The sequence below is a fragment of the Furipterus horrens genome, unplaced genomic scaffold (genome assembly GCF_987537825.1).
Source record: "Furipterus horrens unplaced genomic scaffold, mFurHor1.1.pri manual_scaffold_7, whole genome shotgun sequence".
Classification (NCBI taxonomy): Eukaryota; Metazoa; Chordata; class Mammalia; order Chiroptera; family Furipteridae; genus Furipterus; species Furipterus horrens.
In genome coordinates this window covers 133,166,214-133,188,949 of record NW_028327177.1, presented here as the reverse complement: position 1 = coordinate 133,188,949, position 22,736 = coordinate 133,166,214, and the positions used below count along the sequence as shown (strand labels likewise).

Below are 22,736 nucleotides of genomic sequence, written 5' to 3'. Positions count from 1 at the left end.
AAGGGAAGAACAACGCCCAGACCTTTGAGTTACTGGTGCTGTTTTTTGACCATCAGTATTCATTTCCTTGTTTTGGTGACAGCACTCCATTTTTATTTCTGGGCAACCACTCCCCTCCTACAGTCTTTGTTCTTCTTTGGGTGAACCAGAGGTGAAGCATGTGACTCATATCTGGCCAGTCACAGCACAGAATTTTCCCAGCTACAGCTGTCAATAATTTCTTCGGGGATGGGCAGGTCATCCACGTAGATTCAATTGGTAAATTCAGGAACTGCTGAGAAGCATCTCCTTCTTGCTGAAGTCTTGCTGGGCATAAAGTCTGAGTATAACCCAATGTAGAGGAGGAGAGCTGAAACTTTTTTTTTTTTTTGATAAGGTCTCTTTTATCTGGCCTGAAATAGGCATGAGTGGCAAAAAATAAAAAATATCTAACTCTACCCTTATTTTCACAGGACAGCTACAGGTGTCTAAATTAAAATTTTGTAAGAAAATGGATGTTTTATAACACAAAAGAGATGCAAAAGTCTATATTACACTAGTTTATTATATGAGCATCATGAAATGTCTTCTAGGAATATAGCATTGTAAGATCTTCCCTGAAGATATGTATAATCTGCTTGGGAAGAGCCAAAATTAAAAATCTAAACTCTTTAGAATACAAGTGAATTGCAGACAGTAATGCCTAAACATTTCTGAAAGGCAATATAAAGTAACTGATAATTATCTACAAACAAAGCCACCCTACAACAGAAGCATGAGCAAGAGGCTTTAGGCTAAACTCTGGATATTTCCATATGATTCTCAATGTATAGGTACTTGTATTCCTATTATTTATGTGAATTCATACATTTCTATTTCCTACCTGGATTATTTCCTCTGAATTACTGACCTTCATATTCAATTACCTCTTTGATATCTCCACTTAGAAGTCCAACAGGTATCTCAAGCCTACCTTGTCCAAAAAGTCTTTTCCTCCAAACCTGCTTGGCCTAGACTGCCTTTTAGTAGATGGAATCCCCATCCTTTCAGTTGCTCAAGTCTAAAATCTTCCATGTTATCTTTTATTTTTATTTTTCTCACATCTTGAATCCATTCCAAATCTTACTGGTTCTACATTCAAAATTTATTCAAAATCTAATTACTTATGGTCTCCACTGCCACCTAAATTATTGCAATGGCTTAAATGGTCTTCTTGATCTCACCCTTGCCCCTGTCCCCACAAGGTCTATTCACAACACAGCAGCTGAAACAGTCTCCTCGTTTTATTAGAAAGTATTTTAAACATACAGCAAAGTGGAAAGGATTTTAGTGATCCATCTGTACACCCACCACCTAGATGCTACCATTAACAGAACAGTTCTTTAAAAAGTGACACGTGTAGCTCCTCTACTCAAAAATCTTCACTCGCTTACCTCATTCAAAGAGAAAAACCAGTTTCTTACTATGGTCTAGAAGACCCAGTACAACCTGGTCCCAACTGCTGTTCTTCCCTCTTGTCCATTACTCTTCGGTCACACTGGCCACCTTGTTGCTCAGATATGGCCAAGCACATTCTCACTTTAGGGCCTTTACACTTGCTGTCCCTTCGCTTGGGATGCTCTTTCCCCAGGTATTTTTGCATGACTTACCTCTCTCTTCCTTTGGATCACCTCATAAGAGGTCTTCTCTGACACTTCCAAGTATTAGGTTGAACAATATAACTCCAATGTCCCAACCAGTTGACCCACACAAACCTAATGTCATGCTGAGGTTAAAAAAAATGATGTAAAAATATCAATAATTTCATAGGGTTCAAGCTAATAGTGACACCACCTTATCCTTTTCTTCTTACATGGGTTCTTTGTAGCACTTTTCATTTTGTGTCCTATCTGGGTGTTATCTGTAAGACCCGCAAAAATAGAGACTCTGTCTATTTTGTCCACTGCTATGTACTCAGTGCACAGACAAGTACTTGGCCCATAGTTGGCAAATGGGACATATTTGAATTCTTCACACTGAAGCCAAAATGATTTTTTGAAAACACAAATCTGATCATGTTGCTCCCACTAAAAACTCTTCAATTAGTTTGCATTGCTTTTCAAACAAAGAGTCCTCACCAAGCCTATAAGACCCTTACTTAATTCTCTAGATTCATCTCACATTATCGCCTTCACTTCTTTTCACTCTGAGACTCTGCTGGTTCCATCATGAGGTCTTCATGTAATTCCTTCCTCTTCCCCTACTTCTACACTGAGTTTACTCTGCGGCAGTTTTAAACCTTGGCTCAGAGCACCTTTTGCTAGAAGCCATTTCTGACAACTTAGATTGGGTTGAGTTTCCACTTTAATGTCCTAATGCAGCACAGACCTACCCTTAGTAATAACTATTAGGATTATAGTTACTTTGGTGTGATAATTTGTCTGTTACCAGACAGTAAGGTTTTTGTTTTTTTGTTTTTTTTTTAATAAATATAATTTGTTTTGAGAGAGAGAGGAAGGGAGGGAGGAAGAGAGGGAGAGAAACACCAATGTGTGGTTGCCTCTAGGACACCCTCAACTGGGGACCTGACCTGCAACCTGGTCATGTGCCCTGACAGGGTACCGAACTGGCAACCCTTTGGTTTGCAGGCCAGCACTCAATCCACTGAGCCACACCAGCCAGGGCCAGGGAGTAAGTTTTATGAGAGGGAAACACAGCTTTCTTTTTTCACTTCCCATTAGATCCCTAGCATCTGGCACATAGTAAGAGCTTGATACTCATTTTAAAAACAGATCCTGTTGCCCTGGCAGGGTGCTCAGTTGGTTAGAGCATCATCCCGATAAACCAATGGTTGTGAGTTCAATCCTGGGTCAGGGCACATACAAGAAATAACCAATGAATGCATAAATAGGTGGAACATCAGATAAATCTTTCTCTCTCTCAAATCAATAAATACTTAAAAAACAGGTGCTGTGTGTCTTTGTAACTAGTGCCTAATTAAGTGCCTGGTACATACATAGTAGGTGGATAAGTTTGTTAAATGAGCCATAAGATGAAGGATGCTTAATTATTCATTTAGAATGATTATATAACTCAGGAGTGCCATTACTTGGTTATCTGATTAGACATTTTTACATAATTGATATCTATACAAAATCCCAAATTCTCCCCTCTTATTAACCTTTCCTTCACCATTAAGACTGAAGAAAGTAAGTTCCACATCTTTCCTTTCCTTTGTTTACCCTCTGGTAGCGTAAAGGGTGAGCTACTCTGGCTAGGAGATATCATGTAGAGCCAGAATTAACTAAAAATGAGATCTGGCTTCTGAACCAACAAACCATGGCACTCCCATTTGTATAGTTAGATGTTTAAATACTTGTTTTTTGAGTCATATGAGGGGATTTTCATTATTTTTTCTTTTACTTTAATAGCAATCTCTTTAAAAACATTTCAGTGGCCAGAAACTGTATGAAATACACACATATGCAGGTTGTATAAATTTCTAGGTTTCTTAGGGCAGGATGACATGAAATAGTGTAAGCAGAAAAATAACAAAAATTCTTACAAATGAGTCATTTTTAAAAAGATTTTTTAAATTTATTTTTAGAGAGAGGGGAAGGGAGGGAGAGAGGGCGAGAAACATCTATTGGTTGTCTCTTGCCCACCAACTGCGGATCTGGCCCACAACCCAGGCATGTGCCCTGACTGGGAATCAAAAGGGTGACCTTTGGGTCCACAGGCCAAGCTCAATCCACTGAGCCACACCAGCCAGGGACAAATGAATGATTTTTAAGTGTGTTGACCCACAGAAGTTTTTAGTAAACTTGTAACTCCAGACGAGGACCATGGGTTTACTATTTAGAAAAGGGAGAAGAGCCAAATCAAATGCAATAGAAATGAATTGTGGCGAAATAGTAATTTTTTGATATAATGAAACAAAAATAAACTAAAAACCTGAAAAAGATAGCCAGATGCCAACTTCCTAGTTTTCATAATGTAATTATAGATATGTAAAAGGCTACCAATGAGGGACACCTCTCTACTATTTTTGTAACTTGCTGTGAATCTATAATTATTTCCAAATCAAGAGTAAGAGAAAAAAGAAGACAGCAAGAGAAAAGAGTAAATCTAGATAAGAAGGAATTTTTTGAAAGAGAATATTTGTTTTACTTAAAACAAATGTACATAGTTGCTATGTTTGCATAGGTTTGTAAGGAGTTAACCAAAATTTAAAAAATGCTTCCAGCACACACACACACACACACACACACACACACAAACGCACGCAGACACTTTACAAATATAAATACTAGGCTCTGAAAAGTGACAATTATTTTTAATGTTTGAATTAATGTTTTTCAGATATGTGTACAGAATGAAACATAGCATTATGTTCACAAAGGACAACTTAATTTTTTAAAAACCACAAAAATGAGTGTTTGCTCTTGAGAAAGGAAAATTTTTACTTCCTGACATCATCAAAGAAAAATGTGAAGGATCTGATATGAAAGGAACAAAAATGTACAAATTCTACTACCTCATTCCTCAAAACTGTATAAACACTTGCAAAATTTTCCTTCATCTGTTAATTTTTCCCTAAAGCAGCTAGACCACACAGACCTGGGGGCAGTACATGTCAGAATATTCCATCAAGATATGGGAACTCATATTTTTAGCAGAACGATCACTCAATGTGCAGGGAAACTCTGGTTACGAAATCATTCAGAGTGATGCATTTAGTCAGAACCCCCTGGCAATGACAACGTCATGTTAGCATCATCCTTTGTAACATTCTTGGGAGTATTCAAAAGACACATGGCAATATGAACTCTTAAAACAAGTGGAGTAGTTTTTACAGTGCCAAATAGATGGCAAGTATCCTATAACAGGAGAAGTAAAACAGAGAAGTTCCAAAACGGACTCGTTTAAGTCCTGTGTAAAAGTATATTTTCATAATAAAAACTTAAAAGCAACATAGAAATTTGCTTGTCTGGACACTTCACTTATATTGCCCTCTTAAATAAATATTAAAGTACAGCGATATGGTGTGAAGGGAAATAGGGCCACAAAGATCTGAGTTCAAATTTTAGCCCTTCTACTTAGTCAAGTCACAGTCTCAATGTATTTGTTATTAAAGTGGGTTTGGTGATCTCTGTATCTTAAGGCTGGTCCTAGTACTGCGAGGGATAATATACTTAAGTGCTATCAGAATGCTCTGCAAATCACAGGTACCCAATAAGTGTGAGCTCCTGTCCAGTTTTCACAGAAGACACAACAAAATATTTCTCTCTTAGTTTGGTTTGAGCCAAAACATGTGGTTTAAAGAGTAAAATTTTTAAAAGGCAAGAGAATCTCATCCTAATACTATCCAATCTTTCCATTAATTATGCAGTTATATAAACTAATATTTAATAAACATCATTGAGTTTATTGGTATTATTCAGGTAATGCATCATTACCTGAATAGGTACTCTCTCTTGCAAGTTGGCATTTAATTTTGTCTTTAACTGATTTAGCAAAATATGTCATTAATTCTTTATTCGGATCATAAAATAGTACGCTCTTTTGGGAAGATTACGCTCCTCTGGATCCCAGGTAAAAGTCATGGGTTTGAGAAAAAAGTGACATGGAAAGAGAAACAGTGAAAAGCTGAAGTTGTCTTTCAAGGCTGATGGTATAATGCAATAAAGCATCTGTTTCAATCTCACTGTCTAGAAACCAAAGTTCCTCAATTCATGCCCTGAACTTCTCCTAACAAGGCCGTAGTCCCAGCCCCCTTAAATGCTAAAGGGCGAGCAAGCCTCCTGAAATAGCAGAAGCACAGAAACGGCCCCTAGACGGCTTTAGTGACTGGTCCTTAGACTGGAACCCGAGGGTTTATCCAGGGGGTTCCGGAACCTCCAGTCCTGTATGTTAAGTTGTGTCTAAATGTATTTCGTGCCTTTTCCCCAGGAGGCTGCTCAACTGTCACTTTCCTCTAGTGCTCTTCCCCAGTCACCTGATCCAGCCAAAGGGAATAATCTCATTCATCACTGTTATTTCCTGCAGAGCCTTACACAATCTGTCATTACCTTGTTTGTTTGCCTAAATCCGCCTACCGCACAAAGATCAGGATCCTGGTCTTCGGTGCCTTGGACCTTGTGGTTCTTGAGAGAGACTTTTGGAATGAATGGCAGGCCTGTGTCTATCAGCTATCTAAATGGACTCTATATCCAGCGCCCCCCGCCCCATTCTTCTCAGGTAATCATTTTTAAAATCACTCGTTTTCACTTTGAAAATGAGGCTTTCAGCATTTCAATCACACCCACTCACCCTCGCACACTTGTTTCCTACAGTCGTCACTGCCACCCGGGCCCATTTAACCAAGGCCACTAGGCCGGGCAGTTCAGAGGCGACCACAGCAGGTGCAGCCCGTGAACAGGCACGCTTATCAATTCACATTCCCGGCTCAGGTCCTGGGGGCAGCGGGGCTGCGCAGGCACCGTGGACGTGGAGGAGCACCTCGAGGTCGCCCCCGGCCTCCACTCCACGGGTGGTCGTGCCCCCCCACCCTCCCTCCCGCGCGGCCCCAGCAGCTGGCGGTGGCGGAGCATCACTCCCGCGGTAGCGCGCAGCTCGCCACTGGAGAGTCGGGTACACTTCGCCCGGCCGGGTTCAAGCCCATCCCGTAGCGCGCGCCGCCGCCATCACAACTACTTCCGGGTTAGCGGGTCATCGACCCTGTGGCCCCGCCCCTCCTTTGCCTCCTCCGCCCGCGGCCCGGGCTGCGGCTCCTCCCCGGGGCCGGTTCCCGCTGTCTGTGCCGCGGCGTCGAGAGGACACCGGCGTGGCTGGCTGACTGGTCACCGGCATCAGGAGCTGCCGCGTCCAGCCCGGCCCGCCTGGCCGGGGACCTGGGACCAGGTTCGCCCTCCGCGCCACTCGCCCTTTGCTCCTCGTTCTTCGCCCCGGCGGACTCCCGGCCGGCCCCGGGCGGGCGAGCCGCGCTCTGGCCCTTCCCGGGAGGCGCCGCAGCCAGCAGCCCGCGCCCAGAGACAGGTAAGGGCTGCTCTTCCCGCTGCTCGGGGGAGAGCAGGGACGGGGTCCCCCTCCCCGGCCTGTGCAGCCCGGGGGTCCGCGCCGCCGCTGACCCCTGCTGGGGGCCGGGCTTCCCCGGAGCTGGCCGCGTCCCCCCGCGGGCTCCGGGGTCGGGGTCGATCCCTGCCTTCCGCCTGTCTCCGGCCTCACCCCGGACTTCCAACGCGCGCCCACCGTCCGCGGGAGGGGAAGAGGTTACTCCCATTTGCAGGAGAAATTAAATTGGGCTGCTGTCCCTCCGCTGCGGGTGCTCGTGGCGCCTTCTCCTCCTTCCCAGACGCGGCTCTCTCGGTCCTGTCCCCAGGCAGTCACCCCAGGGAGCGGTGTCACGCCAGCGGAGGGCGTAGCATTTTGGGGCATTTTTTTCCCTTTTCTCCTTGACCCGAACTGAAGCGCGCGGGCATAACAGGCGCGTACTAGGAGTGTCATGCTTCATGCTTGACTAATAAGGGGTGTCATTCACACCCAGATGGTTACACTCCGCAGTCCAGTCAGGCCTGCTGCTCTTGCCTGTGGGTATCCAGTAAGAAGCAGGGGAACCTAAGGAAACCCACTTCTTTTTTCTTTCTTTTGGGGGGAAGAAGCTCAGGTGTTTGCTCGGCTGTGTTTTCACCGTGGGAGATACAAATACCGGGCAGCTGGGTCGTGGCGAGGGAAATGTGTTATCCTCAACTTTACGCAGGTTGTAGCTCTTTTTCTGTGAGTTTCCATTTCATGACTCAGCATTCCTGCCGTAAACAGAAAAACCGTGGAGTAGGTAAATTGGCCAAAAGATAAAGGTGAGGGTAACCGAGTGGCCATTAATTATTTTTATCACAATGGGAAGAGAATGTCGACGCAATAATCGCATCAGCGATGGAGAGCGGAGGATGATGGATGCGTTCTTAATGTTTAAAATAACATTAAAAAATTCAAGATAGCATTTTATTTGGGGGATAAATCTGTTTTTGGAGAATGCAAAATGTAGCAGATAAGAGTTAGTTGGCAGGGACTTGAGGTTTGCTGTGGTTTGACAGTCTTGCAGAATTAACCCTGTGTTATCAACATCGTGTTCGGTTTTAACAAATACAGACCATGATGACATGGTATTCTACAGATGTAGAATAAAAATTTTGGGAAGTGTGATTCATTTAGGAAGTTAGGTCACTACTGGGTGAATCGTTGATATGGATCTTAACGTTGGAGTAGAGGAAAGCCAGAAGTTGGTTACTGCCTGTTTTATTAGATGCCTTCTTCACTCGTTTTATAGGGAGGATTGTATCACACGTTGTTAGGTTTGTTGCTGGATACTTATTGTCATGAAGTATGGCGAGGAAATAAAAAAGAACTCCTGCAGGATGTTTGGATGTTAGTTCCCAAGTGGGTCGTTGTGATTTTGACCCATATTGTGCCTGATGTGGGGAGATAAATGAAGGGCTCTAGAAACAAAACACAGGCTGGTGAAGAGGAGAGCTGCCATGGTTAAGGTAGGGGAAGTTCACAGAAAGAGCCTGCAGCATGCAAAATAGTCCTTTGAGTGAAAGGTCTCACTCATTTTGCAAATCTCTCCTTAAAAATGATGTGGAATGAGACTATGTATACTGAGTTCTTATTTAAGTTCTGGTATAGAAAAAAGTGTGTACTGAAGTTGTGACTTATTATTGGAGCAAATTCATTTTAAACTAGATATAACTTTTTATGCTGAAATGTAACTTGACATTTCGGCTTTTTAAAAATGTTGTTAAGTAAAATAACTGAGTCAGAGTTCTTGATATCCTTCGTCTTGTTTTCTTTTTCTCTCTGAAATTCAGCTTATTTTACATTGATTTTCATTTGTAAAGAACGTTAGTCAGTTATCAGTGATAAAGTAATGGTAAGTTGACCCTGTTGGTCTTGCTTACCAAATTCACTTAATTCTTTGACTAAATTTTGGCATCTTGTTTCCTAGGTTATCCATTCTTATATTCAGAGTGTTCCCTAATGATTTTTGTCCAGTTATTAATGACATAAGCGTTTCAGTTCCCCATGAACAGAGATACCCTTAATGGAAATCCCTCGTGGAAACCACCGGCTCCATCACTGACAGTCTTGCAAGGGAAACCTTCTTAGGTCAGGATTTAAGCATCTCTGTAATGAAAGAAAAATGTGATAGGGAGAGTATTGACAAAGAAGAGTTTTCCTCTCTCAAAACAAAACCAGAACCAGATCTTTACTAGAAATGAGTGGAAGGGAGCAGTTTCTTGCAAAGCTCTTTGTGAATTGTTTATCTTGCCCTTGGTGTAAAAAGGAACAGAATTGATGATGGATAGAAAAAAAATCTCCCTGCAGTGTGCAGGGAATGTTGATGAGGAATCACTTAAGAGGAAATAAAATTCTCTGCTCTCATCCTAAGATCATTGCACCTATGAAATAGAGACCCTTTCGTATCCCTTTCTTTTCAGATACAAGCAGTAGCATTCTCTCTGACGAATCTGAATAGAGAGATGGTCCTTTAACCAGGAAAACATACTACCTTTTCCAGTTTGCACAGAATAAATAGACTTTACGACCATTATTCAGAACTCTTAAACTTCAGAAGAAGTTGAGCAAATTTACCCTGTGAGTAAAATAACTGTCCTTTTTCTCCATTTTCTCCTTAAGGTGATAGATAGGACACTTGAGGAGTGAGTGTCTGTGTGTGTATTCCATTGCCCCTTTAAAACTTTCTGGCTTTTAATAAATTGGGCCCAGACTTAAAAGTAATCAAACAATAAGCTAAAAAACTGGGTTTATCATATTTTCTGCATTTTCCATTTGTCCTGTTATTTCTTTATTTTGCTTGGGGAGGGAGACAGAATTCTTTCTTGGAGAAACTCTGAGATTTGTTGCATATGTATGCTTTTGTTTTTGTCCAGTGGTACGGACAGCAGTAGAGAAATGTTTAAGAGGAGGAAGGAAATGGGATATATGGAAAGAGAACGTTCACTTTGTGAGTTCAGTAGGTTTTTGTAGGACATTTTAAAATTGATCAAACATTTAAAAAGAAAATGTTATATGGTGAAAAGGAAGTCTCCCTTCTACAATAAACTGCTAGCCTTTTCTCAATCCCCAACCCCTAATCCAGCCAACCACTGTTAATGGTTTCCTGCTTATCCTTCTCCAAATTTTCTATTACATGTATAATCACATATGTTTAGGAGAAATGTCCTATACCTTTCATTCTTATCCTTGATGTCTTAGAGATCTTTCTATATTAGCACATATGTCCATCTGATTTTCTTTTCTTTTTTTTTTTTTTACTTTTTAATTGTATTTATTAGGGTGAATTGGTTAATAAAATTATATAGGTTTCAGGTGTACAGTTCTATAATACATCATCTGTATATTGTATTGTGTGTTTACCACCCAGGTCAAGTCTCCTTCCATCACCATTTATCCCCCTTATATCCTCTTCTTCCTCCTCACCCCCTTTTCCCATGCGATTTTTTAAAAAAGACTGGATGTCTTGCCTAGTGTAGATGAACCATAATTTATTCATTTCCTATATTTATTTTACCATTCCCTATTACTAGGATTTATGTTTTTAGTTTTCTACGAATGCTGCTATAATGAACAACCCATATACAAATCTTTGCACTAATCCATAAGTATGTGTGTGGAATGTATTTCTGAAAGTGTGATTGCAGGATTGCAACTTAAGTTGTGAAATCTAAAAATGTATTTCAGTCCTACATTGGGCTTTATTTTATAATAGAAGTTAACTTCTTTCTTAACCTTGAAGAAGGAGAAAGGAGCTCTTAATTACTTGTATTCTTTTTCTTATTTTTTTTTTTATTTTGGTTTTTCAATTTAATTACTTGTATTCTTTATCCTCCTCTCCATTTAAAAAAATACTGCAACTGTATTTTATAAAGCAATTTAAAAAACATTTTAGAGCAACAGGTACTTAGTTTTATTTGTCCTGGTAAGGGTAAAAATACTGTGGCTTAAAGACTGGTGCTGTTACAGACAAATCATGTCATTTATATTTGGTAATAGTTAAATGAATACCTTTTGTAGTAGGTTGATTGTTTTAGGACTTTATGACCAATATCAATTAAAAACATTGTATATAGTTTAAGTATTTATTTATTTTTTACATTGTATATATTTTAACTTCTTGCCCTGCTGAAGTCTGCTACTATATTATTAGTCACAAGGGAAAGACATAACACACCTCTTTTTCCTTTATTACCTTCCTCATTCTAGTCTATTGTTAATAAAATAAACCTCTGTGGAGTTTGAGATCCAAAAAATCCTTTGGCAAACTAGAGTGCTATTGATGGGTTAATTTGCCAAGGCAGAAGGTAGGTACAGTTTCAGTTGTTATTCTGCATTGTTGTGAGCAGAATAAAGGTTTAAAAATTTTAATTTCTATGTTATATAGCTCAATCATGACCAGGAAGAGGTTGAGGAATCTTTGCCCTTTTAAAATAAGAGAGACTAGAGAAAAAAAAGAAAAAGTGCTGAGGGGCTAACATGTTATGATGAAGTTGGAACTTGTGAGTGGCAGTTTCCCTGGCTGGTGCCCAGGGTCTATTTTGAGGCCTTGTCAAAGCTTGCCTGATAGAACCTACCACATTCGTGTAATCTGTCCTGGCCCTGCTGCCAGTCAGGAAGGCCTGCGGTTTAGGAAGAGTGGCAACCATAGAAGAGGGAGCCTATAAAGGCATTGCATTTGCCTTCAGAAGATTAAGGCTACATTTTGCAGTGAACATCTGCTTAGCATGCATATCCTAGGATCCAGTTTTTTGTCTTCCTTTTTAAAGAAAAGAGCATGATTAAGGAAAACTAATGAGGAAAGTGTTTTAGAAAAATGTGTACAAGCAGGAGAACAGGATTGTACCAATATGGGTATTATGCTCTGGTTCTAAGCATGTTTTCCAAGAATCAGTTACATATTTTACAATAGGGCAAAAACATTACTATTACTGGCATAGGGAGGTCATACCCCTATTTGAAATAGTCAACTTCAGAGATTTTCACACTTGTCAATGGGATCAGAAGGACACTGGGAATGATGGACTGTTTTGCAGGATTATTTTGAGTTCATGCAGAGAAATTAGCTTCTTCCCAGATTCTTGTTCTCTTCTTTCCATTCAGCTGTTACATGTGTAACATCATGGAGTTACCTCTTTAAACTCTTGGTTCTTACCAGACGCTATCTTCCAGCATAGCTGCCTGTACCCTGTGCTTCTCATGAAAACGTCGGTGTTTTGTATACTCAGTGAATGAAACACTCGAGTTTAAAGTTCTTTAACTGATCTCACTTCTTAGACTAGAAAGCTGTAAAAGAGCTTAGTGCTCCACCCTTTGGACCAAGGTTCATGTCACCATATTTAACTGTGTAGCCTGTATTGCAGTCAAAGTTGTTTGAAGAATTTGGCACACGGACTTAATTTACAGATGCAAAAGCTGCATCCTTTCTTTTGCTTTATATTAGGTTGTGACTCTAGGAGATACAGTTTCTCCTTGCCCGTGGAAGTTTGGATAGCTAGCATTTGATAATGATGATGTGTTTAGTGTTCAATTGGAGGAGAAAAAAATAAACTGCAGTGTGGTTTTTTTTTTTCTTCTCTATTCCTATGTCTGGTTTATTCCTGTTATCTCTGTTCCTTGTTTCAGACTTTTGCTCCCCTCATAAAAAAAGAAAGAAAGAAAGAAAAAGAAGAAGAAAAAAAGAGGTTAGAACAGAGCAGAGGTGAGAGTGGAAAAGAAGATTGGTTGGAGTAAAAGGCACGTGTGAGGGTGTTTTATTTTCTCAGAAGTGGATTATTAAAACTTTTTAAAAAGAATTCTAGTTTATCTTTTCCATGATTTTCACTTGGAGCCCTGTATATCTTAGTTTTCCTTCTAGTTTTGATATAACGCATCTCTACTGCTTTAGGAAATTAATTTTTAAGTTACTCGTTCTGTTCGCTGTTTTTCGACATCCCTCACCTTTCTAAGTAGAAACATTTTAACAGCTAGGAACAATCTTTTGGCTCTCTGTTTTCTAAGTTAAAGGGAGTACAGTATACCGTTTGCAGAGGATTAGGATGTTTAAATATTTATTTTCCTGTTAAGTGGTTTAAATCATTTATAACAACAAACAGTACAGTTATTAAGCATGCATGTTGTTGCAATTTTTTAAAAAAGTTTCAGTTAAGTCATCCAAGAATTATAGGACTAAAGAAAGAAAGAAAGAATCAGTTTTAGAGTAGATGTTTCTTCCCCTGTTGTGGGTATTACTGTACGTGGGCTGTTAAGGAATGAGACGGTCACTGTCCCCCTTTCTTATCAAGTTCACCCTTTGCTACCCATCCAGAGTTTTGTTTTTGTTTTAATTGTGCTAAAATAGTCTTATTTGTTTACTTTTTTCTTTTGTTACTCTTTCCTGGGGAGGTATGTCTGATAAAAAATTGCTCCGAGCAATGTCCGAGATTTTGCTGCCAGAGTTTTTTTCTAGGATTTTTATGGTTTCGGTTCTAACATTTAAGGCTTTGATCCATTTTGAGTTTGTTTTTGTATGTGGTGTAAGGAGGTGGTCTTGGTTTCAGTTTTTTCTGCATATATCCAATTTTTTCAGTGCCATTTATTGAATATCTTCAGGGCATTGTACGTGCTTGCTTCCTTGGTTGAATGTTAATTGACTAAAGGTGTGGGTTAGAAACTTGGAAAATTAATAAATAAATTTTGGTAAAACGGATATGACTAAATTGGCCATTTAAATACTTCAAGTGTACAATTTAGTGGCATTAGGTACATTCACACTTGCGCCACCATCACCACTGTCTGTCTCAGTAACTTTTTCATGAACCCAAACTGAAACTTTACCCATTAACAATAGCTCCTCGTTCCCCACAGCCCTTGATAACAACTCTTTTACTGCTGTCTCTATGAATTTGACTATTCCAGGTACTTCATATAAATGGAATCATATAATTTCGCTTAGCACAGTGTCCTCAGGGTTCATCCATGTTGTAGAATGTATGAGAATTTCACTCCTTTTTAGGGCTGAGTTAACATTCCATGGTATGTATATGCCCCATTTTGTGTATCCATATATGTTGATGGACACTTGATTTGCTTTCAGCCTTTGGCTGTTGAGAATAATACTGCTATGACAACAAGTGTATATAAATATCTATTTAAGTTCCTCCTTTCCTTTTCATTCTTTTCCTTTCATTTATCTACCCATAAGTGGAATTGTTGGGTCATATAGCAATTTTGTGTTTAATTTTTTGGGAAATTGCCATACATTTTCCAAAAACAGCTACACCACTTCACAGTCCTAGCAGTGGTGTATTAATACAAGGGTTCCAGTTTCTTTACATCTTTTGACACACTTACTTTCTGTTTCTGTTTTTTTTTTTTTTTTTTAATGGCCATTCTAATCAGTGTGAAGTGGTCTCTCATTGTGACTTGGATCTGCATTTCCCTAATGATTAGTGATGTTGAGCATCTTTTCATAATACTTATTAGCCATCTGTATGTCTTCTTTTGAGAAATATCTATTCAAGTCCCTTCCCCATCTTTAAATTGTGTTGTTTATTCTGTTGTTGACTTTTAGGGGTTCTCTATATATTTTGGATATCAGTCCCTTATCAGAGAGATGATTTGCAAATATTTTCTCCCATTCTGTGGGTTACTTTTTTACCACTGATAGTATTCTTCAATGCACAAGTTTTAAATTTTGATGAAATTTAATTTATTTTCCTTTCTTTTGTTGCCTGTATTTTTGGTGTCATATCCAAGAAATCATCGCCAAATCCAATGTTATAAAGCTTTTCATGTGTGTTTTTTCTAAGGGTTTTTATTGTTTTAGCTTACATTTATTTTTCTGATTTACTATAAATTAATTTTTGTAGATGGTGTAAGGCAAGGATCACTCTATTCTTTTGCACGTGGATATCCAGTTTTCCCAGCACCATCTGTTGAAAAGATTGTCCATTCTCCATTGGTTCGTCTTCACACCCTTGTTGAAGGTCATTTGACTGTGTGCCAGGGTTTATTTCTGGGCTCTGTTATATTCTTTATGTCCTTATGCCAGTTACACACTGTTTTCCTTTCTGTAGCTTTCTAGTAAGTTTTGAAATCAGGAAGTGTGATAACCTCCAATTTTGTTCTTTTTTAATATTGTTTTGTCTGTTTGGAGTCCCTTGTGATTCCGCATAAACTTTAATTTTAGGATAGGTTTTTCTACTTCTGCAAAAAACGTCATTGGGGGCCTTGGTGGGGTAGCTCGGTTGATTAGAGAATTGTCCTAATATGTCAGGCTTGCAGGTTCTGTCCCTGGTCAAGGCACATGGAAGAATCAACCAATGGATGCATAAATAAGTGGAATAATAAGTCAGCCTCTCCCCCGCTTCCTCTCTTTCTCTCTCTAAAATTAATCAGTAAAAATATTTTTTTAATGTCATTGGGATTTGATAGAGATTACATTGAGTCTGTAGATTTCTTTGGGTAGTATTGACATTTTAACAATATGTCTTCTAATCTGAACACAGAGTGATTTTTCACTTATTTATGTCTCCTTTAGTTTCTTTCAGCAATGTTTTTTTCCTAATCTTTTTTTAAAGTATATTTTATTGATTATGTTGTTACAGTAGTTCCAATTTTGTTTCCCCTTTGTTCCCCTCTGCCCAGTATCCCCCTTCCCTCCAGCAATCCCACCCGCCTTAGTTCATGTCCATGGGTCGTGCATATAAGTTGTTTGGCTTCACCCTTTCCTATACTATTCTTAACTTCCCCCTGTCTATTTTGTACCAACCTATTATGCTTCTTAACCCCTGCACCATTTCCCCATTTCTCCATCTTCCCCCTCCCAGCTGATAACCCTCCAAATGATCCCCATACCTATGATTCTGTTCCTATTCTTGTTTGCTTAGTTGGATTTTGTTTTTATTTTTTAGATTCAGTTGTTGATAGTTGTGAGTTTGTTGTCATTTAGTGTTCATAGTTTTGATCGTTTTTTTGTTAAGTAAGTCCCTTTGACATTTGATATAATAATGGCTTGGTGATGATGAACTCCTTTAGCTTTACCTTGTCTGGGAAGCATCTTATCTGCCCTTCCATTCTCAATGATAGCCTTGCTGGATAGAGTAATCCTGGTTGTAGGTCCTTGCTTTTCATCACTTTGAATACTTTTTGCCAATTCCTTCTTGCCTGCAAAATGTCTTGAGAAATCAGCTGACAGTCTTATAGGCACCCCTTTGTATACAACTCTCCGCTTCTCTCTTGCTGCTTTTAGGATTCTCTCTTTATCTTTCACCTTTGACATTTTAATCGTGATGTGTCTTGGTGTGGTCCCTTCTGGGTCCAGCTCGCCTGGGACTCTCCGTGCTTCCTGGACTTTGTATGTCTATTTCCTTCACAAAATTTGGGAAGTTTTCCTCCATTACTTTTTCACATAAGTTTTCAATTTCTTGCTCTTCCTCTTCTCCTTCTGGCACCCCTGTGATTCGGATGTTGGCACATTTAAAGTTGTCCGAGAGGTTCCCAAGCCTCCTCATTTGTTTCAATTCTTGTTTCCTCATTCTGTACTGGTTGACTGTATTTTTCTTCCTTATGTTCCAAATCATTGATTTGAACACTGGTTTTCTTCCTTTCACCATTAGTTTTGTGTGGATTTTCCTTCATTTCATTTAGCATAGCCTTCACTTATTCCCTTATGCGTTTGCTGTACTCAAGCATATCTGTCAAGCCTGTGAGCATCTTTATCACCAGTGTTTGGAATTCTGCATCTGTCTGTTAGGTTGTCTGTCTTCTCATCTGTTAGATTGACTGTCTCCTTTTCACTTAGTTCTCCCACTGGAACCTTGATCCATTCCCCGTTTTGGGCCATACTGCTCTGTCTCCTCATCTTGACAGGTTCCTGTATTTGTTTCCCTCTGTGTCTTAGGTAGAGCTGTTGCTCCTGTTACGTTGTAAGGGGTGGAGCCTCAGGGATTCGTCAGTACAGGGCGACCTGTTTCACCACGTTGTGGCGCTGTATGTGGGGGAGGGGTCTGAGAGGGAACAATGTCGATTGCCCAGCACTTGCCCCTTTTCCAGTCACTTTTTCCACCTCTGTATGGGACCGGCGCCTCTCAAGCTGTTGCCCTGGCCGCCGTTCCCAGAGTGGGTGGGTCTGCGGACATTCTAGGACCGTGGGGGCCCTTTAAACAAGCGGACTCTGCTGAGAGACTGGCAGTTTCTTTCTCCACCCCAACCCCCACTGGTCTGCACAGTCAGAGGCAATGAGGCTTGATTTTCCCCAACACTGGACTGTGAGCTTCTCAGTCTGGTGAGGAGCTCAGAACGCTCCCCAGGTGTCCCTCCTGACTTTTTAAAATGTGTGACTGTGCTTTCTGCCAGCCTGCTACTGCCACCACCACACCGCGTCCTCTCCGCCCCAGCTCCGCCCCTTCTACCTGTCTGGATGAGTATTTCTTCTTTATGTCTTTGTTTGTTGGACTTCCATGCAGCTCGGTTTTCTGGAACCTCTGGTTGTCTCTAGTTTTGAGGTAGTTGTATTCCTTCTTAGTTGTGGAGGGAAACACAGCATGTCTGTCTACACTTCCATCTTGGCTGGAAGTCTCAGCAGTGTTTTATAGTTTTTAGTATACAGGTGTTTTGCCTTCTTTGCTAAGTTTTTTCCTAAGTATTTTATTCTTTTTGATGATATTTTAAATGGAATCATTTTCATTTCCTTTTTGGGTTATTCATTGTTAGTGTATAGAAATGCAACTGTTTTTTAAAAATTGGTTTTGTATCCTTACAACTTTGCTAAATTTATTCATCCAATGTTTTAAAAGCTGTTGTATTGGTTTTTTAATGCTGTGTAACAAATTACATGCATTTAACAGCTTAAGGCAACACACATTTATTATCCTTGAGTTTCTGTGGGTCAAAATTCTGAGCATGACTGAGCTGGGTCCTCTGCTTAGAGTTTCGCAGGGCTGCAGTCAAGGTGTTGGCCGAATTCTCACTTGGAGACATAACTGATAAAAATCTGCTTCCAAGTTCAGTTAGGTTTTTGGCAGAATTAATTTATTTGTGGTTTTAGGACTCTTCAAGCTTGTAAAGGCGGCTTTCACTCTTAGAGGCAACCTGAAGTTCCTTGCCCCATGATGTGTCCATATATGACCATTTCAGCAAGCCATCAGGGAGAGTCTAGTGCAAGTCTGCTAGCTACACAGTCTTGTGTAATGTAACATAATCAGGGGAATGACATCTCATAACCTTTTATTGTAGTCCATTGGTTAGAAGCAAGTCACAAGTCCTGCCCACATTCCTGGGGAGGTGTTTACACAAAGGTGTGAACAGCAGCAGGAGAGGGGATAATAGTGGGGAGCCACCTTAGAGCCTGTCTGCCATAACTGGTTACAAAATAGCACATATTTTACAAACCCATTTTTGTTTATAAAACATATATGCATAATTAAGAATATCTCCAGGTGGTGGAAATTACTAGTGGTTTTTATCATTACTTTTTATTTCTTCATTATTTCCTCCCAATTCCCCTTCCTGCAACATGCCAGTTTTACAATTTTAAATCACTTGTTGGTGTTTTTATTATAACTCAGTAAATATTGTTTACTACTCAGCCAAGTATTGTATCATGATTGTTTCCTTTCTAGTTTAACTTTCAGTTTTCTCAGGGTGTGAAGAGATGCTTCTTTTTGCTTAGTTTTCTATTCACCGTATTTTTCCCAACATATTTTTCAAGTGTGTGTTCTATTTATCTATCTAATTTATTTTGAGGAAAATAATTAGTTTATTTGTGAAACAGAGAGATATAAAAGAAAATATAGTTTCTGGAAGAATAATAAAATGGGCATCTGGTCTCACTACTTAAGTCAAGAAATTGAATATTACATTTGTGCAAGAGGTTCCCTGTATGTGTTATTTAATGGTATCTCTTCCCCTCCAAGTAATCGCAGCCCCATTTTACATGTTAATCACTCTTTTGGGACCACCCCCTGTTCCCTATGTGTATTTCTAATCCATATGTGGTTTAATTTTGAAAAACTGAAAATAGCTCTACCATCTCTTTCTATAAGTGAGGGTAGCCTAAGCTACGTTAACAAACAACCCCCACCTTTTGGTGGTTTAGCACAAAGTTTATTTATCACTCACATCTCTGTCTGCTGTGAGTTGGAAACAGTGGCAAAGGAATAGTTTGTTCCACAGTCATCCAGGGACTCAGGCCCCTTTCATTTAGTGGCTCAGCTGTCCTCTGGGACCTCAGACCTTTACTGCTGTCTCTGCATTTGGTTGCTGGCAGATTTGAGGGCAAAGAGAGGGGGTGTGGTAGATTGCGAGGAAAGTTTGATGGGCCAGGTATGGACATGGCAAACTTGTGCCTTCATTCCACTGGCTAGGACTCAGTTATATGGCTGCAGGTAATGGTAAGGAAGTCCGTAAAACATAGCATAGCTGTAGGCAGAAAAGGGAAAGGGCTTAGTGAACAGTAAGCCAATATCTGCCATAGTATGTATGTGTCCCTAAGCAGTATATTGTTTCTTTTGAAGAACTGAATAGCAAGTATAAACCTAGCTATGAAAGGAAAGGTCCACATTGCCACTATTAAGTGCAGGTTCCCAGGAGAAGAAAAGCTGGACAGAGTCTTCCTAGAATCTTTTCTGGTAAGCCATTGGGAAAGTTTGTTAGTCCTGGGAAACTGTAAGACTCACCACAGTCGTCAGGGCATCTGGAAGAGCCGAAGTCTTTACAAGGTGCTGAGTATCTCAGAGAAATATGGTTGGGGGACTAGGCTGCTCTATATACAGGGTGGGGCAAAAGTAGGTTTACAGTTGTTTGTATGGAAAATAATACAATAATTAATAAAAATGCAGGAATAAACTCTTTCGTGTACTCAGCATCTGTAAACCTACTTTTGTATTTTTGCTTCTAAGCTTATCATGCTCTTGCTGTCAGGAATAGGTAAAAGCAAAACGCTATGAAATAAATTCTCGGCCAGTCTAGGCACTGGGGAGAGGGGGCAGCAGGAACTTGGTCAACATGGGGTTAAGACAAACTAATAAAAACCTGGACAAGGCTCACCTTGTATTAAAAAGAAGTCTCAAAGGCTGTGGAGATTTTGGTGATGACATCCCTCCATTATGTCTTTTGAATCCCATTCCTTCAATCTGTATCTTTCTTCCTCGGATATTTATCATCCTGCTGGAGATCAATCCCTGCTGCTCCCCTTCTCTGTGGGATTTATTTCCTGTTTGCTAAGTTTCCTCTATCTTGATTTTCTCTTTTATTTGATGAAGTATATCTTCTAGTAGCAGGTGGACAAAGGGTGTAAAAGTGGTGAACTTTTAAGACCATGCATGTCTGAAAATGTCTTTATCAAGTATGAGGATAGAATGGTTTGAGTGGGCACAGACTGTATAGGTTGTCTGTAATTTTTCTTCAGAAGTTCGAAGGAATCACTCTAGTCTTCTTGTTTCAGAATTACTTTTGGAGGTCTGAAGCCATTCTAATTATTAATTATTAATCCTTTATACCTGACCTGATTTTCCCACCCTTAGAAGCTTGTAAAGTCATTCTTATCCTCCCTGTTGGAATTCACACTTCACTATGAAATACCTTGGTGTGGACTCAGGACTCACGTGCCCCAACTGGGGACCTGGCCTGCAACCCAGGCATGTGCCCTGACTGGGAATCAAACCAGCGACCTTTTTATTGCTTTTAAGGGCTGTGGGGCGAGAGAGAGAGAGAAGAGAGAGAAAGCGAGAAACATCAATTGGTAGCTTTCTTGCTTCCTGCATGTACCTGGACGGGAATCAAACCTAGGTATGTGCCTTGACCTGGAATGGAATCTGCAACCTTTTTGGTGTGTGAGATGACACTCCAACCAGCTGAGCCACCTAGCCAAGGCGACTGGCATAAATTTTTATAGTCCTGCTTTGTTTATTGAAAACCACAAAACACTGTGGAATGAAATTCAGAAAAGGATTTTTAATTGCAGTTCCCAGTTCCCATGCCTCGTCTTAACTTAGTTGTCTTCCATTCTCTACCAGTTTTTTTGTTTGTTTGTTTTTTGCTAACACTTAATTATAAAAATTTTCAAACAAGAGTTAAAAGAGTTCTACTGTAAATATGCATATACCTGCTATCTGGATTATACTATTAATGTTTTATTGTACTTGATCACGTGTCTATCCCCTATATTCATTCCTCTATCTGTTATTTCATTTGGGGGGATGCATTTGAAAATAAGCAGCAATAACAGTACACTTCAACCCTCAGTGTTTCAGTATGCGTATCATTGACCCGAGTTCGATATTTGTTTAGAGGTCTTTTTCTTTTGAAGTAAAAACTACATAGGAGGGTGTGCGTAGATTCTAACTGCACCATTTAATCACCCCTCTTGTCTATTTCCTTCTAAGTCAATTGTTCTAAGAAGTTGACTAACACCCATTGTAAAGCCATCCTCCCAAACTTGTGTGTTCATTTAGACTTTGAAAAATATGTTTTAAATACCACAGTGTACCTTAAATATTTTTATTTTTTATTTTATCATGTAAGTATGCTGTATAGTATGATGATTATACTATAGGCATTTTTATTTTTTCCAGATTGTTCCATGCTTCAGCAAAACTCCTTAGCATGGCAAATGATATCCTATGATGCATGTTGGAGGAAATAACTTGAGGATATTTTTGTTTAGTTGAAAGTATGAAACTGTAAGGAAAGGAAAGGATTGCCCCTTTGTCAACTTCATAAGCTAAATATGTAAAAGAGGTAGTTAATTCATGACACTTTAAACACTTCTGGAGTGGTTTATAGGTTTACTAAGGGGTTGCATTTATCTTAATGCCTTTGAGCCTCACATCACCCATGTGAAATAGCTGGGACAGTTGTTTCTGCTCTATAGATGGAGAAACCAGGGTGTAGGCCGTAGGCAGGGTGGCGCAGAAGCTGCTTGTGCAGTCAGATGAACTCGGATGTAGTCACACTAAGTCTTTAGTTCAGGTGCCATTCCAGATACTGCAAATTGCTTATGAATAACTACCAAGTGTTTTATTGTGCAGACCAGCGTTATCTGTAATGACAACGCTGATGCAAAGACTAATCATGCCACTGTTTCGAGTTCTCCATGATGAAATACTTAATATAAGGGAACTGCAACTATCAGTATCCAGACAGAACTAAGTGTGCTGTATTTAGAATGTGACGTACTGACATTACATACACATTCTGTTCTCAACAAAAGGGAACAATCTCGTAATTGAAGTGCCACTTAATGTGGCAAAATGCCTGTTTTTCAGAACTGTGCTATGTGAGAAGCTCACTGGGGAAGAGAAAGCTTTATTGATATACAGTATCTGTTTATTTTGGAATTTTATATTCCACAACATTCTGTAGGTCCTTCCCTTCTTTCCCTTAGATAGACCAATACTTAATGATAAAACCATCTGGAGAAAATAGGCTTGACGTTGTTCATGTAAAGGACTTAGCAAAATACAGGCAGTTTTGTTCTTGTCAGTGTAAAGGTTTAGCTCTTGGTTTGGTCAATACCACTAAGAGAAAGCTGGAGGAGAATAACATGGCTCCTGAAGAAAAGTGTTCTTGAGGAAAGCTCCTTGGGATAGAAAATCACTGAAATTCCTTTTAGGATCAGAAACTGGAAATAATATATTTAAGTCAACGTCCTTATTGTCATTTTGTTGAAAAGCAGTTTTCCATTGGCTATGCCTGGAATCGTATTTCTTTTAAGGGTTTTC

At 39.8% G+C, this 22,736-nt stretch overlaps 1 protein-coding gene and 1 pseudogene across 14 annotated transcripts in view; one reads left to right on the top strand and one right to left on the bottom strand.

The window, feature by feature from the left end:
* Positions 1-6,244: 6,244 nt before the first annotated feature.
* LOC150005252 (uncharacterized) lies at positions 6,245-7,240 on the bottom strand (annotated as a pseudogene).
* LRRFIP2 (LRR binding FLII interacting protein 2) overlaps positions 6,693-22,736 on the top strand; it is a 94,992-nt gene continuing 78,948 nt past the window's right edge. For 7 of the 14 annotated variants that reach the window (XM_090284486.1, XM_090284492.1, XM_090284493.1 and 4 more), the window contains exon 1: positions 6,693-6,996. The gene's annotated coding sequence lies outside the window, so the exon portion shown is untranslated. Of the gene's footprint in view, positions 6,997-7,498; positions 7,548-7,601; positions 7,815-12,657; positions 12,769-20,690; positions 20,803-22,736 lie in introns of those variants that run through there. The other 7 variants (XM_090284490.1, XM_090284494.1, XM_090284481.1 and 4 more) reach the window with 6 other exon arrangements.